The sequence below is a fragment of the Callospermophilus lateralis genome, chromosome 2 (genome assembly GCF_048772815.1).
Source record: "Callospermophilus lateralis isolate mCalLat2 chromosome 2, mCalLat2.hap1, whole genome shotgun sequence".
NCBI classification, from domain to species: domain Eukaryota; kingdom Metazoa; phylum Chordata; class Mammalia; order Rodentia; family Sciuridae; genus Callospermophilus; species Callospermophilus lateralis.
Window position 1 is genome coordinate 10506730 of NC_135306.1, and position 18510 is coordinate 10525239.

The following is an 18510-nucleotide window of genomic DNA, read 5'->3' on the forward strand; positions in this document are numbered from 1 at the left end:
TTTAATCTCAAAATAATGAAACAAAAGCAATACATGCTCATGACAGTTGGCATTGCTGCGCTAACTCCGCACTGTGGGGCGCTGTGCCGAGAGGGCTTTCTGCGGATTGTCTCATTAGTATCTAGCACAATTCTCAGAAGGGACACTGTTAACATCTCCTGTTTTGTGGGTAGGGAAACTGAGGCCCACAGTGGGTATTAAACTGCCCTCTAGTTCACAGCTTGTAAGTGAAGCCAAGATTTGAACCCAGACCTACAGACCCAAGGATTAGTCACAGACCCATATAACTCTTGTCCTCTCTCCCACCTCCCAATCCTTTTAGGAAAAAAGAAGGTCAGTAAATATAATTTTTAAAAATCTCCCAGGAGATTTCAGTTGATCACAGAACCTTTCAGGTATTTGGGATCCTGCACACGTAGCTGTGTGCATCTCCCCCGGGGTCACATAACACAGATTCACATCTCAAGTTGAAACTGTGGATTGAGGTGGTTTCTTTACTTTTCCTTCTTCTGGACCCACAACCACTGGGCAGCAGGTGACTGAACTCTTGGTCCTGTGTGGTCCAAAGTGTGTCCACGCCACTCAGTCTGCTGTTCCTGCTTGTCCGGCCTCCCTCTTCTTTCCCAGTGGTGACAGCTGGATGTTAGGGAGGAGAGTGGCTCAGTGAGCTGATGGCGGTGGGGAGAGTTGGGCTCTCGGGGTCACAGCAACCAGCAGCCTTGTGGCCTCTCTGTGGGCCATGTCCTACTCCCCTGGTTGCAGTGTGGCTACTGGAACTTCCTGGCTGTGCCCAGAGTTTCTCCCATCCTCCAACAAGCCCAGTGGCCAGCTGTCCCTGGCCAGCCTCTCTCTGCTCCAGGTCACCCTCTTCCGCCAGGCTGGTTCTCACCTCAGCTTCCATACCATGTGGGAACTCAGGGCGGCTTAGAGCCCCCCTCTGCTGGAGGCCACTGTGGCTCAAGGGATGTCCAAGTATTAGTGATGGAGGATGCGTGATCAGTCAACCTAAAATGGAATGACTTCGCACAGCAACGGTGGTTTCCTATGGCTCACGGTTTCTCTGAGTGGGGAATTTGGAAGTGGCTGGGCAACTCTGGTTGAGTCGCTCCTAAGAGTTCAGTGGTATATCAGCAGTGCTGCAATGATCTGGAGCTTAGCCTGGGGCTGGAGGATCCACTTCTGAGTTGGCTGATTCGCATTCTCTAACAAGTTAGCCCGGGTTGTTAGCTCCTCTCTGTATGGACCCCTCTGCAGGGCAAGTTGAGCTTCCTTACAGCATGGCAGCTGGAATCCGGAGTGAGCATCTCAAGAGAACCAGGCAGAAGCTCTGTGGTCCTTAAGCCTCAGTCTTGAGGTCACACAACATCACTTCTACCCTATTCTATCAGCCACGAGGGTCAGCTCTGACTCAGTGTAGAAGATTGTCAAGAACTGCCTAGGCTGGGAGCTTTTACCTTGCTTGCCCCCAGCCAGTTCACCTGCCACAGTTTCTTGGATGCTGGAAGAAGACCTGAGGCTTTGGGGTCAGAAACAAAGGGAAGTTTGTGTCTCACAGCAGGAGGCACAGTGTCAGCATTTTCCCTGCTCCCAAGCCTACCTTCTCACAGAGCACGGGCAGGAGACTAGAAATGACCCGCACCCCCAGTGGAGCACCTGGGCCAGGGAGCCCAAATCTTCTCTCATGGGCACTGAGCACACCAGCTGTGGGCTCCAGAGGGAGATACTGTGCTTATCTTTCAAAGCTGCTTGTGACAAACAGCCTTGAAAAGATAGCCCTGAACAAAGGGCTGTCACACCTTGCCCACAGTCCTGCCAAAATATGAGAGTTCTGTCTCAGTCTGTTTGAGCTGCCAAAGTCACGTGCCTCAGACTGGGTGGCTTAAACAAGGGAAATGTATTTCTCACGATTCCGAAGGCTCCACGTTCAAGATGGAGGTGCCAGCCAATGTGGTTCCTGGTGGGGGCATTCCTCCTGGCATGCATGTGGCCACCTTTTCACTATGTCCTCACATAAGCGGGTGGGGGAGAGTGACTGTTGGTCTTCCTTGTATTATAAGCCCCACCTTCTGATCTCAGTGAACCTGAATTTCCTCCTAAAAGCCTGACCTCCAAATATTGGCACACTGAGGGCTAGCACTCGACGCATGAGCTCTGAGGGACACGATCTAATAATCCAAAGCAAGTGCCACGGAGACTTGGGTCCCAGCAGCACTACCCAAGCAGGGATGGTCTGGCACCCAGGCTACCTACCACAGCCCAGGCTCGTAGTGTCCTTGGGTGATCTTTTGGCTGAGGCAGAAATGGGAAGTGGAGAGTGTAGCCCTCTGTTGTTTGGGTGACATCCCTCCACTGACACCCTTCCTCCAAGCTGAACCCCAAAAAGTGGGAGCTGGGACCATCGTGTCTGCCTTTCTTCCCCACGCCCACCTTCAGGTGGCCTCTCCCCACTCACACCCTTCCTCCCCACTCTGACCGCAGGGTTGAACATCTGATTGATATATGAGAACTGCAGGAGCCAGGTACGGTTGTGCGAGCCCGTGACCCCAGCAACGTGGGAGGCTGAGGTGGGAGGATCCTGAGTTCAAGGTCAGCCTGGGCAGTATAACAAGACCCCATCGCTAAATAAAAGAAAGAGAACTATAGGAAGTTGACTGTTTTCTGGCTGCCAAATTCTATTTTTTGAGTGCTAGAAGTTGCTTACCTTTATCTTTTCATTCCTTTTATAACATTACTATTCCCTCCAGGTAGATGGATGTTCCCTGACCTGTTGTTGCAAACATTGTGTACATAGAAATAAAATGAAAAGAAAAGTGTATTAGTAACTTTCAAAAAACCAAGCCCATTTACACAGTTTTTTCGAAAACACAAGTGGGATTATCTAATACTTATTGTTTTCAATTTTGTTTTTTATTTACGGTGTGTGTGTGTGTGTGTGTGTGTGTGTGTGTATGTTGCAGGGAATCAAACCCTGAGCCTTCTGTGTGCTAGGCTGGCACTCAACCACTGAGCTACATCCCTAGCATAATTTTGCGTTTTATATTAGAAAAGTTATGGATTCTATGTCAGCAATATGGCTCTTCTCTACTCTTTTTAATAGTGTAACAGTATTCCTGAACATAGATATACTGCAATTTACTCAGCCATATTTTCTCTGAATGACATTTAACTTGTTTCTAATATTTTTGCATTACAGATAATGCTTTAGGGAATAACCTCACAGACATATCTTTGCATGCATGAGCTGGTAAGTTTATAAGATATATTATTTTACAAGTGGAATTGCTGGGGTATAGAATATGCATACTTTATGTTTTGATAGATATTACTAAATGTCCCCTCTGGGTGATATTAATTTATATTCCATTCAATAGTATGTGAGTGCACTCATACCCTACACTCTGTTCATCATTGAATATTATGTTTTTAGTTTAATAAATCTGTTGAACAAACAGTGGTTTTGCCACATTTTAATTTTCATGTTAGTTCAGAGCTTAAGCTTTATCTATTTACTAGCCATTTGTCACATTTGTTGTTGAAACAATTGACCGTATATCTAGCCCATATTACTACTGGGATGCTGTTATTTTCTTATTTGTTTGTGGGAACTCTTTACATGTTATAGATACTACTTTTTGCCTACATAAATTATAGGTACTTATTTCCAGTGAATTTTTCTTTTAAATGTTTGATTTTTTTTTTTGCTGCATAGAACATTTTGCTTTTATAAAATTGGAGCCATTGATCATTTTGGTGATAATTTCTGGATATCATATTTTTCTAGTATACACCCTTTATGGGGCAAAGATATTACTCTTTTAGTACAAGTGGGTTTTGCTGTCTGAAGATTATCTGATATTGCAGATGATTGGAGGTCCTGAGACTTCAGCCAGAGGAGCTCACCTCCTGCTATCCTGGCATCCCAGAGAGTAAAGATGGAGGCCACGAGGGCCCATCTAGTGATGTTTTTTGAACAAAACAAGCTGACTCTTGGGAGAAGGTCCCTTTGGAGAGGTAGAGCTTCTTAAGAGGCCCCAAGAGAGAGCCTGGGATAGTTGGCTGCCTGGGAGCCTGAGGAGGAGCTGCCTGTGCCTGCAACTCTTGGGCCTCTCCCTCTGTTCTGGCCACATGCATCAACCCCACCCCACATGCACACCGAGGCATCCAACACAGCTGCAAGGCCCACCTGGGAACATACAGAAATGCACTAAAAATGCTCAAATCCACACGTCCTCATGGCCACATCCTCACAAACAGTCACATGTACATCATGAGGTTGTCCACATCAACAAATCACATGCATATATGTGCACAGACACAGGAACACGCAGGCAGTTCCACTCAAGAGATGCAACGTGCAGGTGTGCACACCCCCACTGTTACATTTCTTGGGATATAATTTACATTCAGTAAAACTCCCTTTGGAGTGTATAGTTCTATGGATTTTGACAACCAGGGAGTGTCATGTAATCCCAGCACAATGAAGACGCAGAACATTTCCATCCACCTCAAAGTTCCCTCATGCTTCTCGGCCACGCGTTCCAACAGTTCCAACATTGATGTGTTTTCAGTTCCCATGGTTTTGTTGTCTTCTAACGTCACACTGTTGAGCATCACTTATCCAGAATGCTTGGGATGTGAGGTGTTTTGGATTGGGGAATTTTTCAGATTTGGGAATATTTGCATGCACATATGAGCTATCTTGGGGATGGGACCCAAAGCTAAACACAGAATTCTGATGTTTCAGATATCTCTCCTACCTGTTGCTGAAGGTGACTTTAGACAGTAGTTTTAGCATGCCTGTGTTCTGTCTGTGATGTCATATGAGGCCAGGTGTGAAATTTTCCACTTTTGGGGTGATGTTGGTACTCAGAAAGTGTCTGATATTTGAACCTTTCAGATTTCAGATTTCCTGATCTGGGGTGTTCAGCCTGTGCAGACGACTCACGCAGAGCGTGGCCTCTGGTGTCTGGCACCTCTCACTTACACAGTGTGTTTGAGATTCGACCACATCATGAGAGTTGATAATGCTTCCCTTTTGTTACCACATAGTGTTCCCTTGAATGGACATACCACAGTTTATCTACTCACCATTGAAGTTGTTTCAGCTTTGACAATTATGATTAAAACAACTGAAAATATTCACATGCTGTTGTTTGTGTGGACCCATGTTCATTTCTCTTGGTTAAATACCTGGGTGTGGGGTTGGAGGGCCATATGATAAGGGAGTGTCAACTTCATAAGAAAATAGCAAGCTGGTTCCTAGGCAGTTCTACCTCATTTTGCTTTAATGTCACTCTCTTCTAATAATTCATTTTCATTGTATTTTACAAAAACATGGGTCCACAGTGGATTGGAAAGAAGAAAAACCCCTGGTCCTAGTTAGTTAGGTCTAGAAGCTCTAGTCTGGGAAGAGTCAGTCAATGAAGAACAGAGGAAAGGCTTCTCTGCAGACAGCCAGCCACACATGCAAAGGTCCGGGGGCATGGAGAGGACTGAGAGAACGGACTAGGGAGGCCGCTGGTGAGCTGAGGCTCAGAATGGGATCAGGTACCAGAGGGAGCCAGATGTTGGGGGGTGAGTTGAGGCTTTATCTGGAGGGCCATTGAAGGGTTTTAAGCAGAAGGGAAAAAATGATTTGATTTATGCCAAAGGAAGTTTCCCCGGCTGGGAGAGGCAGCCGCGTGGAGGCAGGGAGCTCCTGCGGGGGTCCAGGCCAAGGAGAGGAGTCCTGGGCTAAGGCCTCGGTAGTAATGGGCTAACCAGGAAAACCGGGCAGGATCTGGGGGCGCCAGGTGTGGTGGGGAGTGAGGCTTTGAATGGACTCAGGGGTCCCAGCTGCCCTGCCTTGGGCTGGGCGCCCCTGGGGCAGGCGGTGGGATGGGGAGGGCCTGTGGGGGTGGGAGTCGCTGAGGGGGACCTCCCAGCTCTGCGGGGCCTGCTGCAGGGGCGCCTCCACCGCCCCATCTGGATCCGATTCAGCTGTCACTCAGTCCGACCAGGGCTCTGAAAGACCCCAAAGAGCGGGGGATTTGTGCAGGCCTGGCCAGCCCTTTGTCCCGCTGGATGGGATTTGGTCTTTGCGAAAAGTAACAAAGAGCTCCGCAAAGGCTGGCTCTGGGGGGGGGGGGGGGCGCTCCTCCCAGGCCGGCCGCGCTCTCGGCCTCCCTCTCCTCTCCCCCAGGTGTGGGCCTGTTGGCAGCTGCGCCTGCACGAACCCCAAGCTGTGTGCCTGTGCCGAGGCGTGCACCTGAACGTGGGCACCTGCCCTGTGCCTGCCACCGGGCCACTGTGTGCTCTGGCCGCGTCTTCATCTGTGCGCGGCCTTAGACCTTCTCTGGGTGCCTCTCTGATCCCCTGCACCCTACTCCGTGCCCCATGGAGGCTGCGCCTGTGGAGCAGGCCCACAGGGCTTCCTGGCCCTCCAACTGTCTGGCTCACGGTTGGGTTTGGCCAGTGGGAGGTCCTGCCAGGACATCAGAGGGCAGGGGAGGCCTCATGGCTGGCTCCTTCCCCACAAGCCTGTGGATGGCAATGGTTCTGTCCTCAGTCCCTCACGGCCTCAATTTCCTCTGGGCAACTCCTCCCAGCTCCTGCGACTGCTCACTCCCCTGATCCTTCAGGCCTAGAACCAGTAATGGCCCCTCTCCACCACTGCCAGCCCTGGGCTGCTTCATCATTGCCTGTAGGCTCCCTTGGCCTCACCTCACCTTCTCAAAGGGGCTCCTGATGGGATTTTCCTCTTGTCCTTTGGGCATGTCAGCTGTTTCCTGCTGGGTGCTGGGGCGTGGGTGTGTGCATTTGGTTTTCTGTTGTGGCAAGATAAATGAACAACGAATTTAACATTTTGATTCTAAGGGCAGGCCTGGGGGATGGATAATGAAACTGACTATAAGGGCCTAACAAATTGAGAGTAATTTTCTGTTTATTGAATCTAATACATTTTTTAATTTAATTCTTAGTACAAAGCACACATTCACATCACATTCACATCATTGTGTGATCACTGCTAGCCACTTGCAGAACTGTCCATCATCCCACTTGGAAACTCTGTCCCGGTGACACACTAACTCTCCATTCCTCTGCCCCTGAGCCCTTGTAAGCCATTATTCTACTTTCCCTCTCTAGGAATCTGACTCTTCTAGATTCTGCAAATAAGTGGGGTAAGACAGTGTTCACCCCTTTGTGGTTGACTCTTCCACTTAGCATAGTGTTGTAGCAAGTGACATGGTGCTGCTCTTCTTGAAGCTGAATAACATTCTGTTGTGTGTAGAGATGACATTGGTCAGCCATTCATCTCTCCACAGACACTTGGGTTGTTCCCACCCTGGGGCTACTCTGTATAATGCTGCTCCAAATACTGGTATACAAATAAGAGATCCATATTTTTAAAATTATTAGATTCAACAAACAGAAAATTACTCTCAATTTGTTAAGCGCAGTCAATTTCATTATCCACCCCCCAGACCTGACTGTTAAATGGCACCTGTGGCCCTGGCCCTGGCTGACCAGTCTCTACCTTTTCCAAGCCCAGAGCCTGGACTCCCTCCCTTCCCAGTCACACTCCTCAGTTCCCTGAGCTGGGTCACCACCTGTTTGGAATCCAGAGCTCCTGAGGGCAGAACTAGCTCTGAGTCTCCTCCATCTACAGCACAGGGGGGCCAGGGCAGGCCAGGTGAGGGACTTAGAGGAAATGCAGCCAAGTACATCCCCCTCCTCTGAGGGGTCAGTGGGGAAGAGGGACTTGAAGCCACACGTCTCTGGCTCCCAGTCCACGCTCGTTGGTTGAGGTACATAGAGTAACAATTGCCCCTTGTCTTTGGCCTCTGGGTTAGTGGCAGCATTCAGGGGCTGCCCATCTCCCGTTGTCATTAGTTGTCACACACAGGATTCTTTGGGCTTGCAGAGACTCCACTCCCTTCTAAGAGTCACTTAGTCAACAAGTGCTATTTCTCACGCTGTGTTGGTTCCTGGGCCGAGGATCATAGATATGCAGATGGACTTTGGATGACGATGAATGTTAACTGGTGTGGTCACCTGGTCACACATGTGCAACCATATACATGTCACTTGGAGGGTTCAGAATGTGCAATCTGTGTTTCAGACCACTCAAATTTGGTTTTCTATTTTAGAGAGAATAATTATCTCATTTCAAAGACCAGGGATCAGTGAAGGAGATTTTAAAGTGTCAGGAACTTAAATCTCATTCATGGTTGTCTGAGCTTCCAGAGGATCATAGAAAGTTGAAAAAGTGAAGAAAGATGAAATAAAGACACACACCCACAGATCCTTAGACTTCGAACACACAAGCCTATGCACTCAACCTTGGATTGGACCATAAACACATGCGGAGGTACACACATAAACCCAAAGACAATCACATACCTGTCACACACACAACAATATTTATTACATGTTTCTTATGAACCAGGTGCTTGTGGTGTTCCTATGAAACACGTGCAGTGTTTGTTTTGTCTCTGCAAAAACTCAATCAGGGTAGACATGATTTTCATCCCCATTTTCCAGACAGTGAAGCCATGGGGCTGGGGATGTAGCTCAGCAGTACAGCACCCACCCAGCATGCACAAGGACCTGGTTCCATCCCCAGCACCACGAAAGATAAAAATTAAAAAACTGCTCTCAGTCCACAGAGTTAGGAAAAAGATGAGCTGGGATTTGAATCTCAGGTGAAAGTTCAAGGTCAGAGTGCATAATCATCAGACTGTTTGCTAACACACAATTGCCTACATCACAGAAATGTGAATTTACATCCAGCTCACATGTCCTGACACATCGATGCATGCACACAGATGTATACCTATGTGGCATACTTGTGCACAGAAACAAAAAGATATACATGGGGCTGGGGTTGTGGCTCAGGGGTAAAGTGCTCGCCTAGCATATCTGAGGCCCTGGGTTCGATCCTCAGCACCACATAAAAATAAATAAAGACATGTGTACATCTACAATCAAAGAATAAATATTAAAAAAAAAAAAAAAGAAACACAAAAACACACGTCTACACATACCAGCACAGACTCAAGACACTTGTGTTGGTGTCCCTCATCTGCGATTGCACACGTAGACATGCAGATCTGGGTCCTGGCACAGGCTCCTCCCAGCTCCCTGCCCACCCCACCCGCTCTTGGCAGGTAAAGGCGTGGGGGTTGGGCAGTATTGTGTTGAGCCCTGCCAGCTGGTGGCTCTGCTCCTCCAGGGACAGCCTGTCGCCTCCTGCTCCCACCCAGCAGGTAAGCAGAGCCACCCTTGGGATCACCATCACAAAACACCACACCTGGGCTCCTCCCAGGAGAGGCTGAGCTCAGAAAACCTCCAGGTGGCTGCCACCCAGGTGCTCCCCAGCCCCAGCCCAGCCTCCTGCTGCTCCCAGCTCCCTCTGCAGACACAGCTATGGATTATGGAAGCAATGACCCCCACCTCACCTGCCTCAGCTTCTGTTCATCCTCCCAAGTCACCTGCACCCCGCTATGCAGGAAGCACAAAGCAGCATTACCTGCCTGGGGAGCCTGGAGTCAACAGCTTCCCGAAGGGAGAGGTGTCTCCCCTGTGCTCGTCACCTGGAGTTGAACAGGCATTAGCCAGGCAAGTCAGGATAGAGAAGAGCCATAGCCAGAGGGTAGCACATGCAGAGTCCCAGAAGCAAGAGAGAACCCCATCTCTGGGGACTTGCAATTGATTCATCTTGACCAGAGGGGAACAGAAAAAGCTATGGAGTGATCAAAGCCCTTGGCTAGGGGGTGTACTGTGCCCTGTGAGGTGACTTTCCTGGGCAGGGTAATCTAGAACCACCAGGGCCAGGGTGGCCACGAAATTCAGGCCTCCTTCCTATGGCCATCAGATCATGGATGACAGCCACAGATGCTGCCTCAGACCCAGGCACTGGGCCATTGTCCTTTGGCTGCCAGGCAGCCCAGGGTTTGCTTACCCCCAAATCACTGGCCACGTCTGGCTCACAGATGGCACTGCTGGACTTCACTATTTCCACTTCATAAGAGGGTCATTGAGCCCCGTGAATGTGATCCGTCCAGAGCCATCCGTGAGGAGCCCTTCTGGGAATGCCTGGAGAAAGCAGCCTGGCAGGACGGTCCCGGGAGCTCAGGAGGCAGAGGAAATCAGAGATGGAGGGGCCTGGCACTCAAAGACCCCGAGTCAGGGTTCCCTTGGATGGGAGGGACCTCTGGTCTTTGGAGTGGCTCCTAAGGCACTCCTCTGCTTTGTTTCACGACAATCACAGCTCCTGAGTCCTCCAGGGAGTCCAGGGCCCCCTCGAACCCATATGAATGGCTCCAAATAAATCTAAGAATCCTAGAAAATGCCATTAATTTTAATGAGCACCCAATAATTTTCCTGTGAGGCAGATTTCTAGTTACAACTGTGGTGATTCCAACCCTGGGGTACCCTGCTGATGGCCCCTCCTCACCATTCCCCAGCCCAGGACTTTTCTGAGTCTAGGTCCTTGGTCCTCAGAGGGTCAACGAACCCCTGCCCACGAGGGGTGGTGCAGGATTAGGAATGATACAGACTGGGGTTTGCATCCTGATTCGACTGTAGGAGCTCTCTGGCCTCACATAAGTCCCCTCCCCTGTCAACCTCAGTTGACCAACAGGTCAGAGTGGGACCACTGTAACCACCTTGAGGTGGTTCCTTAGAAGGTTGCCATGAAGACAAAATGAGAGGCATGTGGGGGTGGCCAGGCACCAGGCCTGGCCTTAGCCACAGCTTTACAAGTGGATGGTGATTTTTATGTGGTTCTATGTTTTCTGTGGGGAAGAATCTAGATTCCTCAGTTCAGATTTTTTTTAATATTTATGTATTTATTTTTTAGTTGTAGATGGACGTACCTTTACTTTATTTATTTATTTTTATGTTTGTGCTGAGGATCAAACCCAGGGCCCGGCACATGCTAGGTGAGCGCTCCACCGCTGAGCCACAACCCCAGCCTCCCTCAGCTCAGATTTTGAGGATTTTCTAAACCAGGCCTCGGCCCACCTCCACAGCCTCATTGCCCCCAGCAGTGGTGGGCTTGGCAGCAGGGCTCAGGATGGTGCAAGATGTGCATTCGGCAGCACCCACTGGGGGAGGAAGCTGAGGTGCTGATACCCCTAACCTGTGCTGGCCTGAAAGGGATGCTAGGATGGGGGCCAGAGCAGGTGGGCAGGATCTCTCTGGATCCACTGTAGGTGGTCTGCACAATGTCACCTCCCCTTTATCAGTTAAGGCTGCCACCATGTCCCGCAACCAAAGCCTTGACCACGGTTGGCAGACAGACTGTGGGTAGAGCACACAGGGCATTCCAAATCAGCCCCTTGCTAGACTTGGACCCGTGTCACTTGTGTTTGCTGACTGTCCTGGAGAGACCTAAGATGGATCCCCTATCCTGGTGAGAATGGGAAGGGGGAAGTTTTTGAAGATGTGTGGAGGCAACAGGAAAGAATGATTAACTCACTAACCAGATAGTCCCAGGTCAAATTCCAGCTCTACCGTGGCGCTCATTTGGATGAGACGCCGTCTGTCACTGTTCCTCAGTCTCTGCATCTGCAAAACAAGGGAAAGCCTGCCTCTGGTGCAGACCCCTCAGGTATGTTAAGTGAGATGATATACGTGTGACATTGGAAGGGTGCCCAGCATCTAACAGGCACGCTTGATCCCCATGGTGATCCTAGCACTCAGGACAGCTCCCCAGTCCGGTTGCCTGGCTGCTGTCCGCGGTGCTGATAAAGATCCCACTCTCTCTGGTTCTCCCCCACCCCACCCCCACCCCGACCTCATCATTCTCAGAGGTTCCTGGGATGGGGCTGGTAAAAGTGCTTTCACAGTTTCTCTTTGACACTTATCACCAGGCTGAAGGTGCAGTCGTGGGATCAAGGCTATGGTGCCCACGTCAGTAGACAGGTTCTCTTTTTCCTTGCACAAGTCCACATTGAGTTCCCTTTGTGTGGGGCCCAAGAATCTCAGCTTGAAAAGTAGAATTGTAACTTTTTAAAAATAAAGAACAAAACACAATGGTGTTTGCTGACCACTGATTGCTAACCAAGCTGTCTCCAGGCTAATAAGCCACTGTCCAGAAATCCAAATACTTTTAACAACACCTAAAAGATGACTGCCTCCCTCTTCCTTTCCATTTCTGAAAATGTGCAGGAAGAAGCTTCCAAATCTCTCAGTCCCTGTCACTCCAGGCAGGGACATGCCCAAAGCTGTGACAACTCTCAGCCCTCACCGTTCAGCAGGACCAGACACACACATGGAAGAAAAAGAGCAGGGCACTTGGGGTCAATCAGACCTGGGTCCAAATCCCAGCTGTTACCAGCTCTATGTCATTGAAACTTCTTTGGACCTGAGCTCTCTCACCTGTTAAGTGAAGTTAATAATTTTGTCTCCTCCATCAGGTTATTGGGGTACCAAAGGAGACGTTGCTCCTAATACATTCAGCCACATCTGGAAGGGCCAGCTTCTCTCCACTTCCAGGGCTGTTGTATCTCCCAGAGCACCAGGGTCCTCCTCTTTCTTTCTGTACTCAGCTCTTGCTCTCATCAATTCTGGTCTGGTTCAAGTCTACCACCTCTGAACCTCACTCAGCCTTTAGGTAAGAGGGCAGGTAGCTGAGACAGACAGGCAATCTGGGTTGGAATCCTGACTCAGCACTCACTAGCCAGGGCACTTGCAGCAAGTCATTTAACCTCTCTGGACTCCATTTCCTCCCCTGTCAAATGGTAATGGTAGTGGCCCCTTCCTCTGAATTTGGTGCAAGAAGCAAAGGAGAAATTGCAGCAGAAGTCTTAGCACAGGTGCATACAGTAAGTGCCCATCACCAGCTCACCATTATGGTTGCTCTCAGTTTCCTGGATTGTCTTCCTGCTATCCTTTTCTAGGAATGCTCTGCCTCCTTTTTGACAAGTGGGAGGATAGAGGGTCACACCCTAAGCTACTGTTCCCTCTTCTGAAGCAGAGTGCACACCTGTATTTGGAGCCCATCAAGTGTGCTCTCACCTATGGGGGTCCCACTCACGGAGCATGCCCTGTAGCGCCTGAGCTCAGTCCTCTGGGAATCTTTATCTCTTGCCTTGAGTTAGGATCCTCATTGGAATGTCCAGCCTTTGTGGTTGTCCTTGGAATGAGGTGTGTGTGCACGTGTGTGAGATTTTGTGTATTATACCTGTGATGCAGAAATAGGTATGGAAGTGTGTGTGTAATAGGGGTGTAAAAACATGTGCAGATGAGGAAGTGTTGTGCATATAAGGTTTTGTGTATGTGTGCAGCTGTTGGACATGATGCCAGCTCTTTAGCCATCGGCAGGCTCAGAGGGTCCCTGGCAATTCACAAGGTTGCTGATTGCTGGCACCTGCCTCTCTGAGCAGCATCCCCAGCCTGTCATTTTGGGAATAATCATGCTTCAGTGATTCAAAATCCTGCTTGCTCATAATTTTTCATAACCTGGCTTAGACAGGGGAATGTGAAATAGTTGGCCAAGCACACCACTAGTTCTAGAAGAATAATTTGCTTTTTTAAGAAAAAGTTTTCCAAGACTTTTTAAACTACTCAGTTTGAACCCGTTGTTTACAGTGAGTGCTTAATTACTAGTGATTCCTATCTGTTCATTAAAATAACCCTCCAGAGGGACCGTGTCTTGACAATACAGGGTTAGTCATTAATTCACATTATTTTGAAAGTAATAAAATTTTTGCAATGTCCCATAAGTCAGACTTATCACTAATTCACAAACATGCCCCATTCATCCAAATCAAGAAAGTTCTATTATTTAACAGCAATATATATTACACTCAAGGGAAATAATTGCCATGTCACATTCAGAATTCAATAATAGTAACATGGCATCATATAATCCTTTCATCATTTTGAGGTGCTTTTTTTTCTTTTTCTCCTCCTCCTCCTCCTCCTCCTCCTCCTCCTCCTCCTCCTCCTCCTCCTCCTCCTTTTCCTCCTCCTCCTTCTCCTCCTTCTTCTTCTTTTTTATTTTCCTGTAGTTCTGGGGATGGAACTCAGGGCCTCACCCATGCTAGGCAAGCACTCTGCCACTGAGCCACACTACCAGTCCAGAGTGCAGGTTTTCAAAACATTGAATCATTCATTGTTTCATCTAGTTCCCAAGGTTAAGGCATCCATTTGTCACAGGGAAACATGCTCATGGTGGTGAAGTGAGTTGCAAAGCAGACTCAGAAAGCCAGTTAGCAGAAGCATCCAGAATTCAATCCAAGGGGGCTGGAGACCTGGCTTGGTGGTTGAGTGTTTGCCCAGCAAACTTGAGGCTCTGGGTTTCATCCCAGCACCACAAAAAATAAAAACAAAACAATAATAACCAAAAAAAACCCCAACAACCCCCAAACCAAAAACAAAACAGATTTAAGCACAAGGGGTCTCAGTGGCCTTGGTTTCTCAAAACACAGTGAGGTGCCCCCAGAAAAAGCCAGAAGGCACTGTCATGGTTGGCAGTGGGAGCAGGAAACATGTCATTGTTCTCAGCAGTTTGTCATCTCGTCCACTGCAGGGTGCTGCTTCAGGAGAGGGTGAGAAGCACAGGGGGCTTAGCAATCTTAGAAATCCCTCAACAACATGTTTCTTCACCGCCTCTGCGTTCTTCTGCCTCTCCTCAGACACATGCCAGGCCTGAGCTGGGCACCCAGGGAGATCCAGGCCCCCACGTGGTCTGCAGGCTGCACTCAAGGACCTCGCCATCTAAGAAGGACAGATGGAGACATGAAAACAATGATTCTAACCAGCTCAACCGTGGGGCAGAGTGGGCCATGCAAGGGACTGTGGGAGCCCAGAGAAGGATGGTCAATGTAGCCCTAGAGGGAGGTGTCAGAAAAGGGCTGGGGGTGATATGGAGCAGGGTCATGCCAGGCCAGGTGTTTGGGCTTCCAAAATTCATATCTTGGAAGTCTTCATCCCCAGCGCCTCAGGAGGCAACTATGTTTGGAGATGGGCCTTCAAAAAGGTAATTTAAATTAAAACGAGATTATTTGGATGAGGTTGGTCACCAATCAGACCGGTTCTTATAAGAGGAAATTTGAACACAAACACATACAGGGGGAGGTGATGTGAAGACACAGGCATGAGGTGGCCCTGTTTATGAAGGAGAGAGGCCTGCGTAGGTCCTTCCCGCAGGGCGCTCAGAAGGCGCCAACTCTATCAACACCTTGATCTTGGACTTCCAACTCTCAGAATGGTGTGAAGATAAGTAAGCCTCTGTTGTTTCAGCCACCCCATCTTTGGTCTTTGTCAAGGCAACCCAAGTAAACTGACACACCAGGCCAGACCCTGACATATCGGGAGTTGCAGGTGCTCCCCTGACCGTGGGGCCCCGTGATCAGGGCAGATTACAGGGGCGAGACCTGAGAAGAACGCTGGGATCTGGAGGAGAGGGCTGCACGTGCCAGGCTGAAGATTTTACATTTTTCCTGTTGTTTTTCCATGTGATACCATAAAAAAATTCTAAGCAAGAAACAGACCTTAATTACTGGTACCTAAAAGAAGAGAAAACGCTAACAAAGACCACAACCAAATCTGAAGAGTAGCCTCTGAGGCCTCTTGGAACATGGAACTAGCTCCAGAGGAGGCCCTGCAGCAGAGACAGCCCAGGCAGCGCCGACAACAGTTCTGGGGTTGAATTGTAGCCTCCGATTTTATTCATACATTTACTGATTCACTCAGCTAACAAATATTTCCTGAGCACCCGCTCTGTGCCACATTCTAGCACTAGGAACACATCAGGCCCGAGCAGGAGGCCGCTGTTTCCCCAGCGCTTACCTTGTGCCAGGCACAATAAGCAAATTCACACATCTATGCGCTATGCCAGGTGACAGTGAGTGCCGTGGGGAGAAATAAGACAAGGAAAAGTCCTAAGGAAGGAGGGACACTTTTTCAGATCAGGCGGTCAGGGAGACAACACTGAGAAAGAAAAGGGCAGATGTAGGCGAGAGGCTCCCTGGCAATGGCAGTAGCAGGGACAGAGCTCTGAGGCAGACAGGTTTCTCCTGGCTGGAGGAATTACAGGGGTTCAGCGAGCCAGGGAGTGTAGACAGGCCGTAGCTGCTTTCCAGCCCCTTCCAGAGGGAAGGGGCTAAAGGGCCAGATGCCACAGTTCCCAGACACCACTGGGGAATTTGACCAGTGTCCACCAGAGTGTGGGGCAAGGGCCCAGCAGGGCAGGTGAGTGGGAGAGGAGAGGGAGACAGCAACTCCACATGTTTTTGCTGACAGGGAGACCAAATGCATGCGTTGGTCCATAGAGGGAGGGAGCAAGGGGTCATGGAAGATTTTCTTGCATTTCCCATGATGATAGGATGGATTCAGCAGAGAGAGAAAAGAGGGTTCAGGAAGGAGAGGAGATACCTGCAGAGGATGGGTCTTGGCAGGACGAGAGGGGAATGTTCTGGGTCTTTCCCTGCAGGCACCAGCCTCACCGAGGAGCGGAGAAGCTGGGCTGGGAAGGTAGAGAGCCCGTGAAGCTGCCGAGGAGGATGGTGGGAGAGCCAGGGGTGGCTAGGGGAGGCCTGGAGTGTCCTGGGGCTGACTCGGAATAGCAGATGGTTAGAATTTTAGGACTTTAGGCTATGGTGTGGACATTTACACCACGGAAATTGGCAAACGCTCCACTGCACAGGGGCTGTTCATCCAGAAAGCTGGTCATTACATGTTTATGTTCTTAGTGAAATACGAAGGGGAGGTCATCAGCTGAGCAGGAGGAGAGAGAGAGATTTGAAGGGAAAAGACTATGAAGATTTCTGGGACTGGGGCTGGGGTGGTGGCTCAGTGGTAGAGCATTCGCCTAGCACATCCTCAGCACCACATAAAAATAAATAAATAAATAACCAAAAAAAAACAAACAAATAAATAAATAGAATAAAGGTATTGTGTCCAACTACAACTAAAAAAAAAAAAGAAGAAGAAGAAGATGTTTGGATTGCTGGGAGGGTTGACAGCCCATGTCTTAGCCAAGTTACCCTGGGCAAGTCCCTTGGCCACTTTGAGCCTCCGTTTGCACATCTGTAAAACTGCAGCCCTAAATTGTACTTTGGGAGGGTATATGGAGCATGAATGAGGCACTTAACAGAGCCACCCAGAGATGGGAGCTGTGGCCTGGCTCAATGAACTGTGTCCTTCCTGAGTCTCTGATTTGCAGAAGGAAAAGCCTAGAACAGCTCTCACTTTTGTCTTCTCAGGGGAGACTGGCTGAGCCCTGCCATCCTTTGTGAACTGGGATGAGGGGAGTCCAGCTCCAGGCTGGGAACACATTACCCCAACTTTCCCCAATCTATGTAGTTAACACAATACAGCGACTGCATAATTTAAAGTGGGTGTTAAAAAATATTTCGATGTGTTGTGTGATTTTTGCATTCCTGGGTGAAGAAAAATTACTGCAAGAAGGTGGTTAATTATTTCAAAAGACAAATTCCATGAAATAAAATAAAAATAGACTCCTTGTCCAGAGAGAAAGTGAGAAAAGGCGGGGAGGGGGAAGCCACGAGGAATGCTCCCCTCTAAATAGAATGAGGCTGTTTCTTCAAGTAGCAGGTGCATGAGGAGAGGCCCACTCTCACCTTGTCAGGAGAGGACAGGACAAGGGGCAGAGAGAGTGGGAGCAGGGGCCAGGGAAGAGGCAGTGATCATTCAAGAGCTGACTTAGATGTCAGGTGTGGCAGTGCATACCTGTAACCCAAGCAACTCTGAGACAGGAGGATCGCAAGTTTAAGGTTAGCCTCAGCAACTTAACCAAAATAGTGAGATGCTGTCTCAGGGAAAAAGAAAAGGAAAGAAATAGAAAAGAATCACTGTCTTCCCGCCTGAGTTCTGATCAATTTAAGAAATAAGAAGACTGGCAAAGGTCATATATCACATTAGTTCCTGGGAGGCTGGGGTAAGACTTGTGCTTTAGGTGACAGCCAACTGGGCCTGTGAGCTGAATCCCAGAAGTAGGCTGGAAATCCCAACCTGAGAATTCTGACCAAGAAATTCCAATGGCATACAGGAGAAGAGAATTCCTGATCCCAGTGGACAGCTTGCTCCCAAGGATAAAAGGAAACACCAAGCCCAGTTTACTCTTCCTAAATTTCTCAACCAGCAATCACCCACCTCCTCTGGGGAAAGAGACAGAGTGCACGCACCACGCCTCCCCCACCGGGAGGGCGCCCCAGGCTGGACCCCTCAATGGACTCACAGGCATGGGAGCAAGAGGGCAAGCAGGGTTGTGTTAGGTGCAGGATAGGCTGAGTTATGTTGTCTGCAGGGCAGGCTGAATGGAAGTTAGCTGCAGGGTGACCTGGCTTCTCAAAGCCTCTGTCTGGTTCTTTATCCCTATTTGCTTCAAGCCCAAATGCCCAAGCCCCCACCCTCTGCTCAAGGCTGAACACTTAACCCCCCTTTCGCCAACAAGGCAGTTTGCAGACCCAGAAACCCCATTAGATTTGGGCTATAAAAACTCCTTCCTGCCAGGGCCCTCTCTCTCTCTCTCTCTGTCTCTCTTGCTCTTTCTCT